This window comes from Emys orbicularis, chromosome 8 (genome assembly GCF_028017835.1).
Source record: "Emys orbicularis isolate rEmyOrb1 chromosome 8, rEmyOrb1.hap1, whole genome shotgun sequence".
Classification (NCBI taxonomy): domain Eukaryota; kingdom Metazoa; phylum Chordata; order Testudines; family Emydidae; genus Emys; species Emys orbicularis.
The window spans coordinates 23,622,029-23,646,154 of NC_088690.1; the positions used below are offsets into that span (position 1 = coordinate 23,622,029).

Sequence of the window (24,126 nt, forward strand, 5' to 3'; positions counted from 1 at the left end):
CCCAGGGAGTGTGGGGCTGTTCTCTCCCCTAGGCACCCTCCCCTGTTGAGCCTCCTCTCTGGCCAGGTTCCATGAAGCCCTGGCAGTCAGGTGCCCTGGGCCCTGATGCACAATGCATCCTTAGGGCTTAATCTCTTCCTGCCCATGCAGTAGCTGGAGGCGGCTGGGTTATGTTGGTGGTTAGCAGCAGCCTGCAGATGTTAGCCGCCTTTCGACACTATGCGGGCAGGAAGGGACAAGCTGCTTCTAGCCATATAGGGGAGAGGGAGCGGGGAGAGCCAGGTGATCCCTTGCCCCCGCCCCCTCCCTCCCCCCCGCAGCTGGAAGCAGCTCCCACCCCTTCCCTCCCGCACAGTGCCGAAAGGCTGCTACTGGCCACATTCTGGTGTGAACCCTGGCAGAAATCTGGGGAGGGGAGCATGTGACCCTGTGTCCACACACCCCATGTATTGCCTCGGGAAGACTCAGTGCCAGGACCCAGAAGAGGCGGGTCCCTCCCAGGCACCAAGCCAGGCATGGAGGGTGGAGAGAGCTGAGCAGGGAGGGTCGGGTAGGTCAGTCACCCCTCCTGTGTCAGAGAGGTATATAGGACTGTGTGGGGAGGGCTGTGTGTCACCCTTCCCCGTGTGAACCCTAAAGCCTTAAAGATAAGAAGGTAAATAAAAAGAATCCAACTACGCAGTATTAACAGGGGCTCAGTCAATTTGATGTTCATTTGAATGTTTGTAATGCATAGTTCTGATTGATTGCTGTTGAACTTGCCTGAATATGAGTAATTTTACCAGGTGTCCCGTATTCAGCATAGGAAATATGGTCACTCTAATCCTATAAGGTGTAGGTACCATGGAATGGATTACCTCAGCTCTGAGGCCACTGCCCTTTTCTATATTCCCTACCCTCTGTGGGAAAGCACCACAGAACAGGAGGGAATACAGCTAACAGTGCTAGTTTAAGTACCCTGAAACATTTAAAAGTCAGGACACCAACACTGATGTTGTGGGGGAAAGATAGATCTTCAAATGAGATTAATTTTTTGAAGATTTGCTAAGCCCTACCTACAGTACCATGGTACTCTTAAACTCAGTAGTGTCTTGTAAGTGTAAATGATCACAGGATGTGTCTGTCTTTGAGGGATGTAGCCAAGAGTGTCAAACAGACTGATTTCATTCACTGCTCACTGTCATCCTGTGGGGATTAAGAGATTGTGAGAAAGAGATCTCGCTCTGTTTTTCCTTTTGACAATTAAAGGGTAGCGTGCATGTGTTTTGGAGGGAGAAGGGGTTGAGGGTTTGGTGGTCTTTTTATATTTTTTTTAAAAGCAGTTACACCACAGAACACCCACTGTGTGCTAAGCTTTTGATCCAGAAAAGCACTGACAAGTATTAGTGATGTGCAAAACTATCAGAAAATTACAATACTGTATATGATAAAGTAGTTGGCAAAAACATGGTTTTATCTATTCTGACAGGGCTTGTTAACTGTTTATTTTGCTTCTTTACACGGCACTACTTATTATTGGTAAAGTAAATATAATTTGAAGTATCTCTCTAAAATGAACATGTTCAATTAAATTTAAAAAGTGTAACTGAAGGGTATAACTAATCTATAGCTTTAAAAGCACAGCAACCCATAGATGAAGAAAAATTCAGAGATAATGGGACATGCTTGTAAAGTGTGCATTGCATCCCCCTCTAGTGGCTACTCCACATAGAAAACCTGCTCACCGCTAGTCTTCCATCAGAAAATGCTGATTAGATTAAATACATTTTGAAGGAATGTATTTCATCAAAATTTTCAATGGAAAATTATCAAAATGATTTATTGTGATAAGGTCAAATGTTTAGTTTTGACTATCATTTTAAAATGTATGTTATTTATGAGTATTTTTATGTTTATGAAAATGCAGAACTACTAACTCTGGTATATAACATATCACTTACATCAGCCTCTGTACCAGATGACCGGAGGATAGCTAATGTAATGCTGATTTTTTTTTTAAATGGCTCCAGAGGTGATCTTGGCAATTACAGGCCAATAAGTCTAACTTCAGTACCAGGCAAATTGGTTGAAACTATAAAGAACAGAATTATCAAACACGCAGATAAACATGATACATAGGGGAAGAATCAACACAGCTTTTGTAAAAGGACCAATTTATTGCCTGATCAATTTATTAGAATTCTTTGGTGGAGCCAACAAACGTGAATTAGGGAGATCCAGTCGATATAGCCTATTTGGACTTTCAGAAAGCCTTTGACAAGGTCCCATACCAAAAGCTCTTAAATAAAGTAGGCATTCATGGGATAAGAGAGAAAGTTTTCTCATGGATCAATAACTGGTTAAAAAATAGGAAACAAAGGATAGAAATAAATGGTCAGTTTTCAAAATGGAGAGAGATAAATAGCGGGGTCCCCCCAAGGATCTGTGCTGGAATCAGTGCTGTTCAACATATTCCTAAACAGTCTGGAAAAAGGAGTAAACAATGAGGTGGCAAAGCTTGCAGACCATACAAAATTACTCAAGATAGTTAAGTCCAGAGCTGACCGTGAAGAGTTGCAAAGGGATCTCACAAAACTGGGTGACTGGGCAACAAAATAGCAGGTCAAATTAAATGTTGATAAGTACAAAGTACACACTGGAAAACAATCCCAACTATGCATACAAAATGATGGGGTCTAAATTAGCTGTTACCATTCAAGAAGAAGATCTTGGAGTCATTGTGGATAGTTCTCTGAAAACATCTGCTCAATGTACAGCAACAGTCAAAAAAGCTAACAGATCATTAAGGGTCAATAGGAAAGGGATAGATAATAAAATAGAAAATATCATAGTGCCACTATATAAATCCATGGTGTGCCCACACCTTGAACACTGGGTTCAGTTCTGGTCACTTTCAAAAAACCTATATTAGAATTGGGAAAAGTACACAGAAGGGTAACAAAAATAATTAGGGGTATGGAACAACTTCCATATGAGGAGAGATTAAAAAGAGTGGAACTATTCATCTTAGAAAAGGGGTTCTATAAAATCATGAATGGTGTGGAGAAGGTGAATAAGGAAGTGTTATTTACCCTTTCACATAACACAAGCACCAGGGGGTCACCCAATGAAATTAATAGGCAGGAGGTTAAAACAAACATAAGTACTTCTTCACAGAGCACACAGTCAACATGTGGAACTCCTTGTCGGGGGATGCTGTGAAGGCCAAAAGTATAACTGAGTTCAAAAAAGAATTAGATAAGTTCCTGGAGGATAGGTCTATCAATGGATATTAGCCAAGATGGTCAGGGCAACCCTTTGTACTGGGTGTCCCTAAAACCTCTGAGTGCCAGAAGCTGGGACTGGATCTCTTGATAATTGCCATGTTTGGTTCATTCCCTCTGATGCTTCGGGCACTGGCCACTGTCAGAAGACAGGATCTTGGGCTAGATGGACCATTGTTCTGACCCAGTTTGGCTATTCTTATGTTTAATGTTTCTGAAACAAAATATTTGGAATTTTTGTTTTCCGGTACATTTAGAAATGTTGACTTTTTTTTCTGATTCAGGATGAAAATTCCATTTCTGACCAGCTCTACTCATGACATAAAGTGAAGCTTGTTACAGTAACTCTTAAAGTCTGATTTTCTTTGGGGTCTTAACCTGACTTCCCCTTGTGCATTCATTATTTTCTGCACAGGCACACATGCCTGTGCATTTTTCATCAGCATGCTCGTAGACACACACACACCCCTCTGAAACTTGATCAATTCTAACACCTATGCATGTATATGATATAGCTGTATATAAGTGGAGGCTGAATATCACAAAGAGATCCCTTAAAGCAGTGGTGGGCAACCTGTGGCCCGCAGGTAGGGTGACCAGACAGCAAGTGTGAAAAATCAGGACAGCGGGTGGGGAGTAATAGGAGCCTATATAAGAAAAATACCCAAAAATCGGGACAGTCCCTATAAAATTGGGACATCTGGTCACCCTACCCACGGGCCACACACGGCCTGTCAGGGTAATCGGCTGGCAGGCTGCAAGACAGTTTGTTTCCATTGACTGTCCACAGGCACGGCCGCCCGTAGCTCCCAGTGGCCGCGGTTCACCGTTCCCAGCCAATGTGAGCTGTGGGAAGCAGCGGCCAGCACATCCCTGCAGCCTGCGCCACTTCCCGCAGCTCCCATTGGCCGGGAACGGCAAACCGAGGCCACTGGGAGCTGTGGATGGCCGTGCCTGCAGACGGTCAATGTAAACAAACTGTCTCACGGCCCACCAGTGGATTACTCTGACAGGCTGCAGGTTTCCCACCACTGCCTTAAAGCCTTGACTTCCATCTAGGTCAAAAAACAAAAACAAACAATCCCAGAGTCCAATGACATTACATTTCATTGTATTCATCCAAAGCGACTCAGGATTAGACAACGACATACCTCTGACCCCGATCCTGCAGTTGATGAGTACATGGTCTCCAGTGTACACATGGAGCTGATGGCACAGCCATCATCACCCTGCAGATCAGAATGCAGGACTGAGGCCTAACTGAAGGCAACCTTTGGCCCATAACTTGTCTCTTAGCATTGGTGATTTACCGCTGAAATATGTTGGGTTTTATTCTAAAGACAATGTTATATGAAAGTCCAAAAATAAATAAATAAGAAAAAATCAGGGAGGGAAAAAGCCTCCCCATATTTATCACATCAGCAGATGAACCTGAATACAGAATAGCCAGTGTTGTGAGAATATCAGATTAGAGGTGCTTTAAAATTTTTGTTCATTACTGACATGATTATAGATTTTGAGAAGATGCATTCTAATTTTTTTGCAGTGCTTACAAACTACCATCCCTTTTTAAATAGGTACCAGGTTTGTGAGAGTCTATCAGTGCTCTGAAAGGGTCTTCATTCTCTCTGATCAAAGTCTACTGTTGGATTTTTTATTTCATGGATCATTGAGTCGATAGACAGTAACAGATCTGTTATGGAGCTGTTATGGTTTATTAGCTCAACGCCTGTGCTGGGCATGTGTGATAGGAGTGCATACTAAAAATCCTTAAGAAATTTTTATTGCAAAAAAGGTACAGCATCAGGATTTGCATGGTGCTGGGTATTGTCTTTTTTGATTGTACACAGCTAAGGTAGGAGGTATGGAGTCATCCTTTGCCCCCACTCATCTGCAATAGCAGAGCAATTGGCTACAATGTGACCCTTACATTACCCTGATCACAAAGGCTATGGAAAGTTAGAGCAGGTGCCAGCATTAATCTCTCCATGGCAAGGAGTGCAGAGACAAGGCACATTTCCCCTGTCCCCAACACTGTCCCCCTATGCACTCACTAGTAGAGCTGATCAGACACTGCACCTTCTTCAAGGGTGGCAGAGCAACTGTGCTTCCTAGCACTCTGGGAAGAGTTGCTCAGCCCCACCATGGGTCAGGGGCTCTACTTTAAAGGCACAATAGAGCCCTTTGTCATTTTAGGCAACTTCTCTTCATTTTGCGCACATATCGCTCCTTTCCTCTGAGGCGCTCAAAACACTTTATACATATGGATTGAATCTCACAAGCATTCCTTCATGTCTGCAATGGAATAATTATTATCCCCATTTTATAAAGAGGTAAATTGAGGCATGGGCAGGTTATGTGACTTGCTCACATTTTCACAGTAAGCCACTGAGTAGAAGAGTAAGAGTCAGCCATAAAGAGTCAGCTAGATTCCCAGCTCCTGTTCTAACCAGTAGGAACACTGCAGGCCCTGGATCCGGAGTCTGGTCTCTGGTGTAAATTAGAGCAGTCTGGCTGCCCACAGTACCAAGGGGCCATTTCAGCTGAGAATAGCCAGAGTTCAGAGGCACCCCACCCAGGCTTCTTTTCTCCTTGGAAATGGTCCCTGTGCTAGAGACCTGACGTACAGGTGCCATAGAGTTACTAGGATAGCTGTAAAGGAATACTCAGGTAGCCATGAAACTGGCCTTTTGCCTGCTTTGCACCCTCAGAGCCAGAGCAGCAACTTGGCTCATGAAGGTCATGTCTTGTTTTTCTAAAAAAAAGTATGCTCTAGTTCAACTATAGCTATTGACCTTGAAGCAGGAAATAATTCAGGGAAGTCCTATGGCCTTTGTTGTGCAGGAGGTCCGACTAGATGATCACATGGTTCCCCCAAGTCCTTAAAAATCTATGAATGTATGTCCCGACCAACGCAGCATTGTTCCCTGTTGTCCGTTTACTAGGGTCTGATCCAGTCTTATTTTAAATGTCCCAGGTGATGTGGCTTCCATAATTTCCCTTGGGGGAATTGCTTCTTAGAACAAAACCATCTCAGAGTAATGCAAGCCCCCCAAAAGTGCTAATAATATTGTTGTTCTGGAGTTATATATAGCCCTTGATACACATATGAAAGGTGCCATTGCTATCTGAGTACACATCTAGGCCACAATAGAAGTGGAAAATACAAGGGCATGGAATTTTTTAATTTAAGCTCTTATACCTGATTGTCTGTGAACCAAGTTCCAGTACAGATTTAATGGTTTTGACTGTGCTATAAACCATTGAAATGGGGATGTTTATGAGGGAAATGTTGGTCAACTTGCATACAGTGGAAAGAAGATATCTAAAGCTTTCAAATAAAGTTATGTGTTACTTATTAAATGCAGCATCAAGCTGTTTGCCAGAGATTCAAACTCTGGCAAACAAGCTACTCTAGGGTCATAGCTGTGAACTGACTGCTGTTTGCCCATTATGTTTGAGCTCAAAAACAAGCAGAAATGCTGCCAAGAATTATCCTGACCTACCGGTGACCTTCAGAATTCATATTGCTCCACCAGCTAATAACCGTGCTGCCAAAACTAGATGAGACAGGGCTCAACATGAGACCCTGGCTGTGTAATCTCATTCTCAGTCTGATTTTTTGTTTGGTGCGAGATTGTTTGGGAAAGGTGAGGGAACATGTGACTTTAGCAACATTGCTAGTTTAAATCAGAACTACACGGTGCAAAGATACAGCCACAGATACTTACTCAACTAAAAACATGAGCTCATTTCTGTCCTGTCCAGGGCCCCTTAGTATTCACTTTCTGCAGATGTTCAAGCAGCCAAACTGTAGTAGCACAAATGCTTGTGAAAAGTGAGTTACTCACATACTTGTAGCTAGTCATTAATGTGCATGTTACAGGTCCCCCTCTGTGCCTGATCCACAGGAAATATGAGCTTGTTACAGTCCCAACTAGCATGTTTTGGCTCTTAAGCTCAAGCTGTCGTAGCCTATTCTTTTTTAACTCCAGGCGTCCCCAGTTGTATCAGTCAAGATAGAGTCCATCACTCATATGCACATGTATTCACACTGGGAGTGGGTAGATAGGATGATAATATGACAGGCTATGGGACTTAATGGACAGACCATTGGACTGGGACTCAGCAGATCCGAGTTCTACTTCAAGCTCTGCCACTAACATGCTAGGTGACCTTGGGCAAGTCATTTCACCTTTGTGTGCCTCAGTTTCCCCATCTGTAAAATGGAGATGACGGTACTTACCTCCTTTGTAAACCACTTTGAGATCTACTAATGGAAAGTGCTATAAAAAGCTAGATATTATTGTTTACTGAATGGCACCATTGTTAAGAGTACCTTCAAGTCTCCTCTTTGAGAGACTATAACAACCTCCCTATTAAACACACCTTACTGCTATTAAGGAAATCAAAAAGTGGGAAGTAATATTTGTATTGTGTATGAATTTTTAAAGTACATTTATATTATCCAGGATTTACTCAGCCGGGGGAGGGCTACCTGGAATTAGTTAAGGGGTGGGAGGAAAGAGTGTTTCTGGAATTTCAGAATCTTATGTCTGTGATGAGTGTTCTGAAGTTGATGAGTCATCCTGGAGCCTGAGCCTGAGTGTTCTGAATGTTCTGAGCTTGATGAGTCATTTGAGATAATTATCTGAGAGGCCTAAGGGCCCAGCCAATCCACAAGCAGGCAAGAGTCTAACCAGGTGACCCCACTGCAGGTATATAGGCTCCTAATAAAAGTAGTCTCTCCCGTCTCCTTAACCCTTGTTGGGGTTGCTCCCTGCTAGTTCTGACACACTACTCCTGCTTCAGCCACAATTGGTTGCTTAGATGTCCTGACAGTGTCTCACTCTTTTTTCGGTGGAAGCCTTCCATAGAAGAATGAAAACTCCCAGCAAGCTCAGATTTTACACCAAAGTTCAGAAAGGCCCCTTGTAGGGAAGAATGCTTGGAAAATGTACAGGGAATAAACATTAAAGTGACACTGTTGTTGTTCACCAGTATGAGAGCCAGCACCTCCAAAACCAGCCAGCCATATTCTAGGCTTGCATGACCTACTCCTGTCTCCAGCTCTGTGGAACAGGAGCTAGAGGTCACAGTAGCACACATTGAAAACACTAAGTCATTATCTGGTGGATGTTAGTTATTTCTGTCCTCAGAAATCCGTGCTCCAGTTTGGTCCTCCTGTGACAGATTTTCATTACCAATCTGCCTGGGCCCACAGTTGATCAGGCTGTGGCCACAGGATCTTTTGGGGAGGAGATGACGAGGCACACACCAAGTGTCTAAATTTTAAAGCTTTATTAATAAAATAAAAATACAGCAGAGAGTGCTGGGAACGCTCCCACGTCACTCAGGGGAAGAAAGAAAGCATTAGAGCCCCAAGCCCTAACCCACTTTCATACTCACACAAGCACTACCCAAAGTTGGCCAGGCCTGGGTGTAATGTAAGAAGAAGAGGGGAAGGGGTGGACGGGAGTTCTTGCCCTGGGCCCAGGTCGTCCGGGGGATCCGCTGTAATCTCCGAATTGCTCCAGCTCTCAGGAGGGTTTTAAGTCCTGGGCTCCTTTGGGGGTGTTTCATTCCGCGACCTCTGTTCCTGGTGCTCCTTGTGCCAGTCCAAACCGCTTTCTGTGGTCTCTTTCCCTCTCCCAAAACATCCCGGCTCCGGAGACTGTTTTATTTTCTGTCTTGGCCTTCAATGGTCTCGCTGTTATCTTTGCAGCCCTGTGTCTCAGTTGCTCTCACTGTTCTCACTGTTATCTTTGCAGCTCTGTGTCTCACTTAGTTCTTCTTTTCTCACAGCTGGTTGGGGGGGTTGGACTTCCCCCCTTCTGTCTTGGCGGGTAGCAGCTGGCCTTGGGCTGGAGTTCTCTTATCTTCGGACTGAGCTTGTTAATTGCAATGTTGAGTTAACCAGTTCTCTGCTCTTTTCTTTTTCTTCTCCCCCCTTTTTGGCCTCTTGTAACCTACAAAGAAACCTTCCACTCTCCACTCACACACCTTTAACCCTCCCCAAAATGCTTTGCGATGCTTGCAACAGCGTTAGCAATATACAGTGCTGATCTGCCTTCCCAGGGGACTCCCTAAGGGGAGGGGGCGTTGGGGTGTGACACTCCACTGAAAGGGATGACCCCTGGTCCCAGACATTGCTTTAAGACCACCCATCCTTGCAATATTGGTTTGCCAAGCTGCTTCTGGCTCTCCTAATAAAGTCTATAAGACAGAAAACCATAGTTGTGTCACTGGCTGGGATTGCTTGAGAAGAAATGGAGCTGATGGCTCTCCCTACATTTCCACAGGTAACAACTCCCCTCCTCTGCTTACCTATCTGTTATGTTTCAATGGAGGTTGGGAGGAGAACTATTAGCTGAAGAGCTATGACTTCATGGAATCACCCCTTATTTAACCACTGCGAAATCAGAATCATGCCCTGAGTGTTTTACCTGAAAGTCAGACCAGTCACAGAGAGACAGAGAGTGTCATCTTTGTTTATGTAATCCCTATACAGTAACTCCTCACTTAACGTTGTAGTTATGTTCCTGAAAAATGCAACTTTAAGCGAAATGATGTTAAGTGAATCCAATTTCCCCATAAGAATTAATGTAAATGAGGGGGGTTAGGTTCCAGGGAAATTTTTGTCACCAGACAAAAGACATATATATATATATATGTATACATATATATGTATATGTATATCTATATACACACACACACAGACAGTATAAGTTTTAAACAAACAATTTAATACTGGTACACAGTGATGATGATTGTGAAGCTTGGTTGAGGTGGAGGAGTCAGAGGGTAGGATATTTCCCAGGGAATGCCTTACTGCTAAATGATGAACTAGCAATTGGCTGAGCCCTCAAGAGTTAACTCTCACATTCTACAAGGCAGCAGAAATGGAGTGAGGGGAGACAGCATTGCAGACAGAGACAGAGACACATACCGTGTTTGAGAGAGAGAGATGCGCATTTCCCCTTTAAGTACGCTGACCCTACTCTTAAGTACACTGCCTTGTTAATTAGATCAGCTTGCTGAGACCGCAGCTGCTGCCAGCAAGCTCCCTCCATCCTGAGCCTTGTTGTGTGTCGCCCCTGCTCTATGGAAGATGGGGTAAGCGGGGTGCAGGAACAGGGGAGAGGGGGACACCCTGACAGGCCCCCTCTACCCTCCCTCCCCCCCGCACAGCAAACAGGAGTCTCGGGGAGCAGCTCCAAGGCAGAGGGCAGGAGCAGCACATGGTAGTGGGGGGAGGGACAGCTGAACTGCTGGCAATTGATAGCCTGCTAGGCAACTGCTGCACAGGGAACTTAGGGGAGCGGGGAGCTGATAGGGGGGCTGCCAGTACACCCTGGTTACAAGCCCCAACCAGCTAGCTGCAACGGGCTGCTCTTCCTGCAAGCAGTGGACAAAGCAGGCGGCTGCCAAACGACATTAGAAGGGAGCTTTGCACAACTTTAAACGAGCATGTTCCCTAATTGATCAGCAACGTAACAACAAAACAATGTTAACCGGGACGACTTTAAGTGAGGAGTTACTGTAAGTGCTTAGCTTTCTTTTCTTGAAGTTTTAGAGTCACACAGTATGTCTACACTGCAATAGCTGACTCAGGCTCACAGGGCTTGGGCTGTGGGGCTATACAATTGCAGAGATAGACGTTCGTGCTCTGAGGCCCTATGAGGGGGGAGGGTCTCAAAGCCCAGGCTCCAGCTTGAGCCTGAATGTCTAAACTGCTATTTTTAGCCCTGCACCTCAAGTCAGCTAACTCAGGCTCTGAGACTCTGTCATGGGTGTGACGGGTTGGATCACAGAAACCCCCTTGGGAGCTGCCACCCAATGTGCAAAGACTACCCCTGCTTCTGTTTTCCCTGCCAGCTTAGGACTCCAGCACCCCGTCTCGCTGAGTCAGACACTCCTGTCTGGCTCCAACACAGAACAAGGGTCCAAATCAGTTGTCCTAAAGCTGCAAGTTTACCCAAAACGGCTCACAGGAGTGTGCTTGTCTTTAGCACTCAGATGCCCAACTCCCAATGGGGTCTAAACCCAGATAAATCCGTTTTACCCTGCATAAAGCTTATGCAGGGCAAACTCATAAATTGTTCGCCCTCTATAACACTGATAGAGAGATATGCACAGTTGTTTGCTCCCCCAGGTATTAATACATACTCTGAGTAAATTACTAAATAAAAAGTGATTTTATTAAATACAGACAGTAGGATCTAAGTGGTTCAAAGTAGTAACAGACAGAACAAAGTAAGTCACAAGCAAAATAAAATAAAATGCGCAAATCTATGCCTAATCAAACTAAATACAGATAAGTTCCTCACCAGTTCCAGAATGCTCCCTTTTACAGGCTACTCTCCCTTTAGCCTGGGTCCAGCAATCTCTCACAACCCCTGTAGTCTCTGTTCAAGTATCCTGGGGGGGTGGAGAGGCTCCTTCTTTAGCCAGCTGAAGACAAAATGGAGGGGTCTCCCCCAGGTATAAATAGGCTCTCTCTTGTGGGAGGAGACCCCCCTCCTCCCTCCTATGCAAAGTCCAGCTCCAAGATGGAGTTTTGGAGACACCTGGGCAAGTCACATGCCCCTGCATGACTCAGTCTTTACAGGCCGACGCCATTGTCCACATGGTATCTTGCATGTCTCCAGGAAGACTTCTTATGTGGATTGGAGCATTCCAAGATGCATTGTTCCCCAAGTGTTTCCTGATCAGGTACTTAACCTGGCGAATTCCTTCCTAAAGAAGCTGACCAAATGCCTCCCAAAGCTTACTTAGAAACCAAGCAAGCATACAGCCCATATTCTTAACCTCAAGTAGAAAATGATATATATATGTACAAATAGGATGAATAGATATAGTAGACCATAACCTTTACGGAGATATGTTACCTGGCACAGGCAGCACAAAACATATTCCAGTTATGTCATACATACATTTATAAGCACCCCCTCCCCATAAAGCCTTATGGGGTACACCGTCACAATGGGTTTTTTATATCAGTGTAGACATACCTATGGGGTCATAGAGTTTAAGGCCAGAATGGACCACGGAGTATCTAGTCTGTTCTCCTGTATATCATGGGCCACCACCACCCTCCAGCACCCACACACTAAACCCAGCAACCAAAATTAGACCAAAGAATTACAATCCACCTTTTCTTCATTGACGTTGCATGCCTACAGACACAGGACTTTGGTGAGCTAGCGGAGCTTTGTAAACAGAGCTTGCTAGCCAGCCAGGTGTGTGTAAGCACTCAGAACTTTAAAAAATAGAAATACAAAATTATGGGGCAGATTCTGCTCCCTGTTGCGTGTCCCTTGCTCTGAGAGTGCACAGGGGGCATGAAGTAGGCAGAAAGGCTCCCTGGGAAATTCCCCCAGCATTGGGCCAGAGTTGGCCATCCTATGCTGTCCCACTGCAGAAGCAGTGGAGCAATGTTCCAGGGTGGCAACAGACAGAGCAAACAGATTACTGTACCCTCAGCCAATCTTAGGGAACCAGAGCAGTTCGCTGGTGGTTCTGGAAAAAACCACTGTAAATGGAGTGAGTCTAAATTATGCCAGGTGCTGTGGCTCCATAATTTGTCCTGTATTTTACTGTGACACTCTGCTGGGGTTCCCAAAATTGTGGCCCCTCTGCCACCCCTCTCAGCCTCAGCAAGTGAGAGTTTTGCTGCTGCTAAGGTATGTGTCAGCTCGCTGACACCTCAGCTTGTCTGCCTTGCCAGCAGACTCTACCCATCCAAACCTTGCCAAGCCGGTAACAATCAGTAAACCCCAATTCCCAAGTTCCTCAGAGAAGTCTTTTTGCAGTGCACTGCTCCTCCCTACAGTAACACTCACAAAACCTTATCAAATTTGCTGATCCTTTAAAGAGTACTGAGAGCAGCTTGCTACCTTACCTGGTGTTAAAAAACACTCTATTAAAATCAAAGCACTGAATTGGATAGTAGTAAAAGTAAAGTACGTTTATTAATAAAAGGAAACAGGGTTAAGTGATATCAGGAGTAAGGATAGAGATGGTTACAAACATAAGAATATGCTTCTATGACTAAAACCTGATTTAACAAACTAGAGTCTCTTGTTCAAAGAACTGTTCCTCACCAAGTTTCTTTTCCAGCATGGCTGACCAGACTCTCTGGCCAGGGCCCTTCACAGAACTCAAAGTGCTTGGTTCCTTTGTCTCTTCAGGTGAAGGATAGTATAGAGGTACTGGCCCCCTCTCTTTATAGTCCAATACATTTTTGATATATATTCTTCTGAAGGGTATCCCCAGAAAAAGTTCCTTTTCCCTGCTGGGTCTAGACGGTCACCATGCTGTCAGGTGTGGACTCCATGCTGTCAGGTTCCTTTTCCCTGCTGGGTCTAGATGGTCACCATGCTGTCAGGTGTGGACCCCACTGGTGATTTTTACAGTGCAAATGATCTCTTCCCACAACATCCAATATAAATGAATTTGGCTACACCTGATGTGAGCTGTAGGCCTCTTTCTTTTGCCTGAGAAAGCCTGTTTATCAACTTCCCTAACATGCCCGGTTTAAACACATTTTAGTCACATATTTCCAGCGCCTCTGTTAAATCCTTTGTGGGTTGACAGTACATACATCATGCAGGAATATTAATGATCAGTGCGTCATTAGTTTGCCCAGTGATATATTACATGTCATCTTTGGGGTAAATATCATGACAACAGTGTGTCAGCTGGCATTGGGGTGCTCTTAGGGTCAGACTTTCCCACAACTGTGTCAAGAAAAAACCCAGCAAACAAGCATTACAGTGGTCTGCATGTCTTGTCACATCATAAACAAGCTATGTTCTAATAAAAATGTCTGAGGTCAAGTTATAATAAAATAAGTTCAGTAATAATCTCTAATTTACCAGCTGGTTTTAGAAATGAAAAAGTCAGCAAAAGAGGTAAAATACACTCCACTGAATTTTCAAATATGGGACATTTTGACAGTAATTAGAAATCTTCTGTAAATAACTGTTGTTAATTTTTTAATTGCTTATACTGAAACCCTCCATTTTACTTTGTCGGTGATCTTGCAATTGTGAAACTGAGAGTGGGAGTTGGCCAGAAAACAGGAAGTTTAATATATTATAAATTGACTTTGTCTGACATTTTAATTAGTTTGACTATAAATTTTCATATTAAATCTTGTAAAAAATAATCATTTCAATTGCATGCTTTGTACAATGTCCTTCTGTGACTAGTAAGAAATGAAATGACTCTCCCATACCCTCTGCAGCATTGCTTTGGGAATGAACTAAACCACAGCTGCCCAATAGTTTTTGGTTGTATTCAAAAACTTCGTTTTTAGAGAATCAGTGGCCAGACCCACTCAGAAATCAGTTTCTAAAGTATGTGTGATGCATTCATAGCTTCAGCAGGATTATTGTGTCTCCTGTTTTAAGGTTAAATATCATAGTTACCAAATAAGAAAAAAGAAATTCTTGGTGAACAAAGAGTTCTGAACTGCTGGGTAAGTGCAGAATACAAAGTATCCACAACGTGCAATGTAGTCTGAAGTCATGGACATCTTTAGAATACTAACTATTTGCAACTTGAATATGGTCTGCAAAGTCTCAGGAGCTCTGTGCAAAAAGCTGGATATAGCTGGAGAAAATGACATTGCGCTCAACTGCCATTTCCCTTCTTTGATGTAAGATTAATGCGCATCCTGCTTATATAGAGAGCTAAATCGTGACCTACGTGGATATTTTCCAGGAAGGAGAATGGAAACTCCACAAATTTTGACTCACTGACTTTCCACTTGGTTATGCTATCAGGGGCTTCACCCACTAGAACTGAAAGGCAGCCCAGCTCCTGAAAACCTGCAGATCTTGGGCGATCTGCTGCGAGCCAGGGCCATGCCCACAGAGGCGCTTTTGCCTCTGCACTGGATTCCAAGTACAGGCCATGCTGACACTGGGAAGTGAGGCCATCCAGCCATGTGTTACAATCATACTGTAATACTTAACTGAATGCTCAGTACAATAATCATGTGAAATGTTTATTACATTGCGAGTGAAATTCCCCTTCCCGACATAACAGTAGCTAGGAGTGGAAATTTGGATGGGCCCCGACTTTTGGGTGGACAAGCAATGACAGACTGTGCTAGCTTAGCTTCTCCCCCAATGCCACGCCCTCTTCCTAACCCTGGTGCCCCCAGACACAGGGCTTCATCTGCCAAGCTGGGCACGCGCATGGGGCAGCTCAGAAAATGGCAAGGCAGAGCTGCCAGAGCGTAGCACCACTTCGTCCTGGATTTCAGGTGCCCAAGTGACGCTTCAGGCTGCTGTGGCAGCACTACACCCATGCTCAGATTTGGGTGGGCCTGGATGCTAAGGGGTGGGCTGTGGCTCTTCTTATCTATCCTCTGCCTCAGAATAACTTGATGTTGAACCTCTAGTATTATGTCTTTTAAAAACTGCCAGCCCCCTTCGACTCCTTTTCTTCCTAATTGGCCTTTCCATGGGACCTTGTCTACTATTTCTCCGAGTTGATTGAATCAGAAAGTTGTCCCCTATGCATGCTAAGAATTTGCAGGACATATCATGTTTTGCTGTAATAGTCTTCCAACAAATATCAGGGAAGTTAAAATCCCCCTTTAATAGTAGCTCATATGTGTTAGCTAATCTTGTTACCTGCTTGTAGAATGACTCATCCACTTCTTCCTTATTTGGTGGTCAGTAATAGACCCCCACAACACCACCTCCTTTTCCCCCAGACATATCCTTTTGGGAAAAGATATATCCCTCAATACTGGTATTCCAATCATGGGAGTTGTCCCACCAAGTCTCTGTAATGCCAATTAAGTCATAATTTTCTTCATATACCATGACTTCTAGTTCATCCTGCTTATTCCCCATACTCCTTGCATTTGTGTACAGGCATCAGAAATATTTTTCAGACTGCCCTGTTGCTTTTCTTCTTGCCTTTTCAATGCAGTTGTGGTTTCTAGTTCCTTCTCCAGAAATTAGCCTCTTCCCCTTGTCTTCATTATTTGAACCTACATGCACATTGGCTGGATTTTTGTCACCTTCCCCCATCGGATCTAGTTTAAAGCTCTCCTTATCAGGTTAGCCAGACAATGTCCAAAGATGCTTGTGATGTGGTGGGACTCACCATGCTAGCGCCTCCTGCTGGCTGTTTTGGGAATTAACTGTACTTGCCAGTGCACCTTCTTCTGGTGATTTCTCACTGCTGTCACTTCTGCTCCAGGACCCATGTCACTCCCAGGACCGCAGCATCCTCTTCATGACACAGCCCTCTGGCCATGGCCCACTCTGTTCTCCCCCGTCCAGGGGAACTGCAGTCTGCTGTCCAGCTACTTCCCTCAGTGGCAACTGCAGCCAATTGTCTGGCCGTTTCCTCAGTGGTGAGGGGGGGATGCAACCTGCCCACTACTCTGGGTCCCGGCCCAGGAACCCTGAAGATGCCAGCCACATGCTGCATCCCCTCCAACCTCTCAGCATCTTTCCCTGGGCCACTTCCCCGTGGCCCCCAGAACCCTCTTTGCCCTTGCCTCGAGGCCTCAGACTGCCAATTCCTGCAGCCAACCCAGAGCCATCTTTAGCTCCCTGCCCCCCCACACCACCCGGTCGCTGCTAGCAGCACTGCTCTGTCCAGGGTGCTGGCGCTCCTTCCTCCTGATAAGAGCCTGATCTTCCCACCTTGAGCTCCAGGAAGCTACTGAACTTACTCTGCCCTGCAGCTCTTCTGATATAGGCCTGTCCGGCCTTGACTGGGTGCTCCTCACAGCTCCTTTCCTATTGGCTGCTTTTCACACAGCCACCGTAGAGCTCTATTAACCTCTAACAGGCTAGTATGGGGCAGGCACCCGATCACAGTGCTCTTCCCAGTATCTGATAGATGGAGCTCGTCCCAGCACACTAATCCTCTTTCCTGGAACATCAGCTCATTGTAGAAGCCAGAGCCCTCTCACTAACACCCCCTGTCTGGCCACGCATTTACTTCCATGATTCAATGGTCCCCGCCTGGGCCTGTTCCTTCAACAGAGAGAATGGACAAGAACACCAGTTGAGCCCCAAACGCTTTCATCCTTCTTCCTAGAGCCACATAATCAATCATCTCCTGTCATTTCTGAACATCCTAAGGCACTCCAGTCTTCCTGTGAGTTGCCTCTTAGGAACTCAGCATTGCACAACAAATCTAGCCCCCTCCACCACGGACCAATTCAGTTCCAATGACACACCTGCACTGCATAGAGCTCAGTTGCACATGAATTCTGTGTGTGGCAATGTATAGGGGTAGAGGTAGGCAAGATACAGGATGAACCATAGTATTCATTGCTATGCAGAATCACCCATTTTCCAATCTGCTTAAAGGGCTACAGGAGTCCACCACATCCATTGGGTTGGAGTAGCCGCCCCAAAACAGCTATGCAGCAACTCCATGACTTGTGGGAGCATTCCTACCCATCCTGCATATATCCTCAGTGCCCAGTGTGACTACTCAGGGTTTGTGCTGGACTCTGGATTCAGGTCTAAGTAACTTAGAAACTGAGAGCCATAGGATGTGCATTGTATTATCTCTGATATGTGGAATTGCCCAGTATTTACTTTTAAATAAAAGCTTAATTCTCTTATTGTTTAGTAAAAACTTGGTCCGTTATTGATAATATTTTGCAAAACAACAGTAAACTACCACCCCCATCACTGCATAACCGCACTAAATCCTCTTTTATGCACAAAGGCCTTGATCTTGCTGTCACTGAAGTCAATAGGAGCTTTCCAATTACTTCAGTGAGAATGGGATCTAGCCCTCAGAGCCCAATTCTAAAATCTTGATTCAGTTCAAACTTTGAGAGAAACCTACTCAGAGAACTGTAGGAACAAACATAGTTGTAGGTTAGTAGCATCACCTCCTTTTGCTGGGTTATCTCTGTGTATGTATATTTAAAGATGTAACACATCTCAGCTTCATGTGGATGGGTGAGACAAATATCCTTAAGCCAGTATTTTTTGTAGTAATTTACAGCACATCCTCAGATGTTAGCAGTTTCAAATCCTTGGAGGCTGAGGAACTGCATGAGTGAAGTTTATGTTTCGGAGAGATAAAGTTAAGCCGTCCCAGTGTCATGGAGTTGCCAAAGTCTGATCTATTTTGATAAACTACATAAAGCCTTGTTCTTGATCAATCACAGCTCTTCTCAGCTGCTTCTCTCTGGGAGCGCTCTTCCATTTGACTCTAAAACTTACAAATGCTTCTCTCCCCTGCCCCTCCCCCATGTCTCTTAATGAGAAAATGGCTATGTGGGAATGTCCAGATTTCTAGCATTTTAACCTGATTTCCTTCCTTTCCTTTCCCATTTTGCAATTGAACTTTCTCTTCTCTTCGTAACTTTAACTGGGATGAGTGATTGTTCCAGCAATCAGAATGTTGACCTAGGAAGTTTAAGTGATAAACTAACAAACAGATAAAGGAGGTAAGTAACATACTGGAAATACAGCTAACTTTATTTTTATTTTCTTACATTTTATGGGTGAGTTTGGTGCTCTTAAAAGTGAGGAGCTGATGGAACTGGCTATGATTAGGTATAGTGAGAGCTGGCAACAAACTTCCCCTATGAAGCTCTATACACAAATCTCTGTGGCATCCTGCATCAAAATCCCACACTACAGCATCCCTTATCAGTTCTTGTCCTGGGTTTCTACTAAGCAGAAACTGTCAGACACACTGAATTGAGTTGTATTTTTATTGTTTATGTGAGTAAGTGTCCCCCAGGAATTAGGCTGAATTAGGCATTTATTGTAAATATAAATATATAAATCACACGCACAAACACAGGAGGCTAGGGCCTAGAATCCCAGTTCTTCACATCCAAAAATACAGATCTCTCCTACTTGAGCTAAAGAACTATGCCTTTAGCTAACCCTATTAGTAGGACTCATAGATTCTCTATGGGCCAGCGACAATAGCACAATATCACTCATAGACACAAAAACAGCCTATTAGAATAGGATTTGAGCCAAAATCTCCAAACATAAAAGGCTAACGTGCTCACCCAGTCACACAGTCCCTTTTCTGTTCAGTCAAGTTCCAGCAGTGAGTTGCCCCCTAAATCAAAATTCATTCCTTTCCAAGAGCGAAGTTCCATTTTTTTTCATTTGAAGCTATAGAAGTGAAAATATATAATGAAGGCCCATTTGGTTCTTATCTAATTAGAGCATCATCTCACTCACAGTTTCAGTGTCAGAACTGCTCTGCTTTGTTTTGCTTTGCTTTGTGGCTCTGTTACCTAACTGCTCATGAGATCACACTCCTGTAAAATAGATAAGTATTTATAACCATACATAGAAATTTACTTTGTAGCTGATTTGTTGATTCTTGGGGGCTTATTTGTGGGAATCCCATTAACGATAGGATACATGTGTATAGTTAGATTTATTCGTAGACATTATCACTGTCCCCCATTGCATTCCCTGGTGTTGAATAAAGAGTCAGTAAAGAGGGCAGTGTTTTGTTCACATTACCCTCAATAAATGGGTTTAACTATGATACAAATCTCATAATTCACCTCTTGAATCCCAGTGGTTATCGGACAAATCCAAGGCTTAGCTGTAAGCCTTCAAATATACCTCTGCTGACAGTCTGAGGTAACGTCATAGTTCTGCAATCCTTCACATTTATTGGAGTTTTCAGTTGCTATGGTTTCAAAGATTTCACTGAAATTAAATTTTTTACATATGTCAGTGCAGCTAATGAGTTTTTACAAATAACTCTGCAGTTGCCCTGCTCTGAGCAGGGATTATCCCATGCCACTAGCTGACCAAATGCCAATTATTAAGGAGTCTCCACCCCTTCATTCTGAACTGCATTATTTCCCTCCCATGAACCCTCTTTTGTAATCAGCTGCAGCATGCTCACAGGACGCCAATGCTGCTGGAAAGATGAACTTGCCTGGGGTGCTGACGCAGCAAATCATGTAAACAGCTCCAGCATCCCCAGCCCCAAACCCTAGCACATAATTTCTTTGGCGCCTCTGATCTGTTAGTGTAGGCATCAAGAAATCCTGCTTCACCTCCAGACCTGAGTCTCCTGCACTTTATCAAGCTACTAACAGCCAGCTTCCATATATTGTCTTGCTTTTAATTATATGAGTGATTTCACATCAGGCAGATGTGTTTGTAAACTAATGGCTTTAATGATGTGATGAGATTAAAAATGAAGCCTAATTAGCTCAGTATATTTAACCCTTGGAATGCTCCCAGGCATGTCTATGGCTATGCCTCTCTCATCATGCAGGTTAATCACTTTCACTGCTGTATCACAAAGTGCTCCTACTTCATTGGAGATGTCATTTTCTCAGTATGATGGGCAAGTGGTAAGTGCCTTTTGGAAGTAGTACTTCTGGGAATAATGAAATTGCATGATGGGTGATGGTGCCTATGAGTACCGTGAGTATTTGGTAATAAACCTGAGCAATGGCAGAAGGTATTTTTAAAAGGGAATCTCCCCATTTCACTTAGATCCAGATCAGTGCCCTCAATATTCTTAGGTGAACAGAACCACACTTGAGTCCTGTTGCCAGAGTCCCCTGAACCCTGAGACTGGCTTTAGAAAAAAGAGAAGATACAGTGGCAGTCATCTGTCTGTCTGTCATCACTGTGGTATCTAAGTATTGCATATAGTCCATCTTCTTCAGTTGGCATTGGTTTGAATTTCCAATAGCCTGTCACATAAATTTGTCATGTTTGAGTTCAATATATTCAGAACACATATAAATAATTGAGATCCACTGACTGATATGTTGTTCCAAAAATCAGCCAGTGCTGGTCCTTTCCACTTGAACTGTGAGAGAAGCTTAGTATGTCAAGTGAAACCCAAAAGTTTGGCTTTTCACTCACAAAATAATGGAAAAGTAATTTTTCTTCCATGGTTTGATTTATATTTTTTGAAGATTCGATGTAAGTGCTGTGATTAAGGGGAGAGTTCCAAGTTATAGTCTAAATACTGATTCCTGCAGTGCAAACCAATGCTGTGATCCTACTCCCACTGAAGTTCAGGGGAGTTTTGCACTAACTTCATTGGAAGCAGATCTAATGCTACTTTGAACTCTTACATTTCATCACATCACTTCTAATTGTACTCTCTCCTGCCTCCCCATCCCATGATTACTCTCTATTCATACACTTTAAAAAAATGTATAGACTTATCATGCTTCCCTTTTACCTTTTGTTGAAACCAAGCTACGTCTTTATAATTCTTGAAATCTTTCCTTTTAAGTCAGCCCCCGAACCATTTTTATGCTCTTATCTAATAATAATACTCAGATGTCCTCGTGTTTGGCTTAATACAAGGACCTACATAGATACCTGAATATCTCTTTTTATCTGTAGCTCTCAAAGCACTTTTCAAAGCAGAGTAAGCATTATCTCCATTTTACAGATGAGGAAACTGAGACATAGAGAGGGCATATGCTAGCCCCCAAGTCCGTAGAGCAAGTTAGTGTATAGGTGGGAGTGGAACTTGGGTGCACTAACTCCCTACCATTGGTGCTAACCAGTAAGTTATTGTACCTCCCAAGTTTTAAAGATCTAAGTTAGAATTTTCAAAAGTGCCTAAGAGACCTAGGATCCTACGTTCCTTTTTCAAAGTGACTTAGGTATTTAACTCTTGCATCTGAAGAAGTGAGGTTCTTACCCACGAAAGCTTATGCTCCCGATACTTCTGTTAGTCTTAAAGGTGCCACAGGACCCTCTGTTGCTTTTTACAGATTCAGACTAACACGGCTACCCCTCTGATACTTAGGTATTTAAGGATCCTAAGTACCATTGAAAGTCAATGGGACTTAGGCTTGTAAGGAGCAGATTTTTTAAAAGTATTTTCGTGCCTAAAGATGCAGATAAGCACCTAGTCGGATTTTCAAAAATGCCGAGGCACTTAATCCTCACTGAAATCAATTCCCTTCTTAACTCCTACCTGTCTACTTCTTTAGACCTAAATACTTTCAAAACTCTGGTTCTTAAGTACTTTTGTAAATTTAACCCATATACTGTGCTCAGCAGAGTAGACAGAATATATGGCATCTTTACTATTCTCTCCCCAGTTTGTTTCAAAAGTTTTCTGGTAATGTGGTGTCCAGTAATGAATACTATATTACAAATGTAATCACACCAGAGTCACACAGTGACAAGGAAAATTGATTTCACTATTCAGAAGATAAAGCAGTAATACATTAAGTCAGTGGTTTTCAACCTGTGGTCCACAAACCCCTGGGGGTCTGCAGATTATGTCTAAGATTTCCATTATACATTTTTGAGGGGTCCGCTAATGAAAAAACTTGAAAACCACTCCACTAAGTGGTACTAATACCATTGAAGTCAATGGAGCGATGTCGATTTACACCAGATGTGGATCTAGCCCTTTCTGTCAAAAAAGTTTTGACAAAAGTCATGAGTTGTCCCATACTTAATTCCCTGAGATACTATAAACAGGGACACCATGGAACTCAAACATGAATAAAGTGTAGGGGTGAAATCCTGGACTCATTAAAATTAATCGCAAAACTCCTGTTAACTTCACTGAGGCCAGGATTTCACCTTGGAGTTTGTTTGCGTAAGTTATAGTAGTATGGATGTTCAGTCTGTCACATTGTCTGGAGTGACTGATGACTGTGAATGCCTACCTCAAGGTAGACTGTCAAACACCAGGCAGACACCCAAAACTAGTGGTATGTTCTATAATTAGATTTCACCCACCCAGTAACAAATGTGAACTCCTGGATCACTGTATCAGTCATACCATAGAGTCACAGACAGTCCCCTTAAGTTCTCCAGTCTGTCTTGCCACCCAGGCAAGCTGGACTTAGTGAAAAATGGTCACTTATACCAAAAATCACAAAATATTCAGGTTGCTTCCAGTCCCAAGAGACCAGTCACTTACCCCAGATCAATTGGTACACCCTAGATTTTACACCAAAGACAAAATCTGTATCCAATCCTGTAATAAACTATCTAAAGTTAGGAAAAGGAAATGCGAGTTATTTACAGGTTAAAGCAAGCAGGCATATAACACAAATAAGTTGCAATCTAAATCCTAAGAGTGACAGAGTTGTAGTGATCTGTCAATTCAAAATGTCTTTCGGGGCAAACCCAGGGATAACTGGGGGGATCTCTCACTTCAGTTTAGGGTCTCTGGCTCCATGTGAATTCAAACAGCAAAGAGATGTAGAATTTTTCCATGTGTCTATATTCATAGCTTCTTCTCACAGAAACAAAGCTGACATCAACAGTTCCCATGAAGATCCCTTATTCGTGGTGTGGGAGTGGGGGGAGGAAAGTACTTAACAAAGTCTTTGATCCTTGACCTCACACAATAGCTCATTTGCATTTAATGAACAGGATTTAACTTCTTGTTAGAGACCATCATTTGCATTACACATGGCTTTTTCCCTATTTGATGAGTTACATAGTCACAGAGGTTTACAATGCAAATGCTTGCTATCACTTTATAACCTGGAGTATAGTTGGCTGAGAAGAATACATGCGGCATACTACAAGCATTTACACTATACACATTCTTATCAACCTAACATTTAATATTTATTTTGATAATGCTAACCCACAGGTAAGTAAGACTGGTTTCCAGTTATGCATTTATAAGTGTTCAGTGAGATCTGGGGCCTTGGCATGAGCTGGCATCTGCGAGCATCACACAGTCAAAATAAACTGGGCATAATTAGGAGGTGTACGTATATCTGCTGTTGAAGGAAAGACTGTGTCTAAACTTAAGTGCCTAAAACATTTGAGAAATTATACACGAATAATGTCTTCACAGACATTTTAAAAAATCTAAGGTAAAAGGTAAGGTAGCTTGTGTCTCATAACAGTGA

At 43.4% G+C, this 24,126-nt stretch overlaps 1 protein-coding gene across 1 annotated transcript in view; it reads left to right on the forward strand.

The window, feature by feature from the left end:
• TNNI3K (TNNI3 interacting kinase) overlaps window positions 1-24,126 on the forward strand; it is a 169,827-nt gene that overhangs the window by 80,348 nt on the left and 65,353 nt on the right. The gene's annotated exons all lie outside the window — the stretch shown is intronic.